Raw genomic sequence first — 1,443 nt, forward strand, 5'->3', positions numbered from 1 at the left:
ATCTGAAAACATGACTTGTGAATTGCTTCTATCCAAAATGCAGACACGATGCTGGGTGTTGGTTTACCTGTTTCCGATTTCTCAACCCTCTTTTCTAGGCAAAAGGTGTCCAATCTCTACAGACCCACAGAATCTAACGGATGTCTCTATATTCCTCCTCCTAGAACCACAGAGGATCCAGAATGGCAGCCGGTCCTCACTGGGCTGTTCCTGTCTATGTGCCTGGTCACAGTGCTGGGGAAGCTGCTCATCATGCTGGCCATCAGCCCTGACTCCCACCTCCACACCCCCATGTACTTCTTCCTCTCCAACCTGTCCTTGCCTGACATCGGTTTCACCTCCACCATTGTCCCCAAGATGATTGTGGACATCCAGTCTCACAGCAGAGTCATCTCCTATGCAGGCCGCCTGACTCAGATGTCTCTCTTTGCCATTTTTGGAGGCATGGAAGACAGACATGCTCCTGAGTGTGATGGTCTATGACCGGTTTGTAGCCATCTGTCACCCTCTATATCATTCAGCCATCATGAATCCGTGTTTCTGTGGCTTCCCATCTCGGGGACGCTTTTCTCTTACTGTAAAACTGTTTCCTCCATTCTGAGGGTTTCATCATCAGGCGGGAAGTATAAAACCTTCTCCACCTGTGGGTCTCACCTGTCAGTTATTTGCTCATTTTATGGAACAGGCGTTGGAGGGTACCTCAGTTCAGATGTGTCATCTTCCCTGAGAAAGGCTTCAGTGGCCTCAGTGATGTACAAGATGGTCACCCCCATGCTGAACCCCTTCATCTACAGCCTGAGAAACAGGGATATTAAAAGTGTCCTGCGGCGGCCGCATGGCAGCATGGTCTAATCTCAATATCTTCTTATCTGTTCCATTCCTTTTGTAGGGTGCGTTAAAAAAGGCAGCAAGGTCAAATAAGAATGATATCACAGGGTGAACACCCACTGTGACATTACGAGTAATACCTCTCTAGGATATAGAATATACTGTCACAGAGTATACACACATGGGGTACACCCACTGTGATATTAGAAGCAACATCTCCCTAAGTATGATGAAAAATATCACAGGGTGTGCACACTGTGTGATATGAGGAGTAATATTTACCCTGGATATTATGACTCATATCAAGGGTGTACACACACGGGGTACACGCACTGTGATATCAAGAGTTGTGTCTCCCTAGGATATTATGAATACTATCACAGGGTATACATTATGTGTGTACATCCACTGTGATATTTGAAGTCTTGTCTCTCTATGAGATTATAAATAACATCAAAGCGTGTACACCCCTGTGACATATTAGGAGTAACATCCTTCTAGGGTATTACAGCTAACGTCACAACGTGTACACCTCCTGTGATGTTTTGTACACTCTTTGTGACATTCAAAGAAACATCCCCCTAGGATATTATGAATAATAACACAGGAGGGGTA

At 45.5% G+C, this 1,443-nt stretch overlaps 1 pseudogene; it reads left to right on the forward strand.

Moving 5' to 3' along the window:
• Nucleotides 1–262: 262 nt before the first annotated feature.
• LOC134730226 (olfactory receptor 7E178-like) lies at nucleotides 263–852 on the forward strand (annotated as a pseudogene).
• The last annotated feature ends 591 nt before the right edge of the window (nucleotides 853–1,443 follow it).

Source organism: Pan paniscus, chromosome 3, assembly GCF_029289425.2.
Source record: "Pan paniscus chromosome 3, NHGRI_mPanPan1-v2.0_pri, whole genome shotgun sequence".
NCBI lineage: Eukaryota > Metazoa > Chordata > Mammalia > Primates > Hominidae > Pan > Pan paniscus.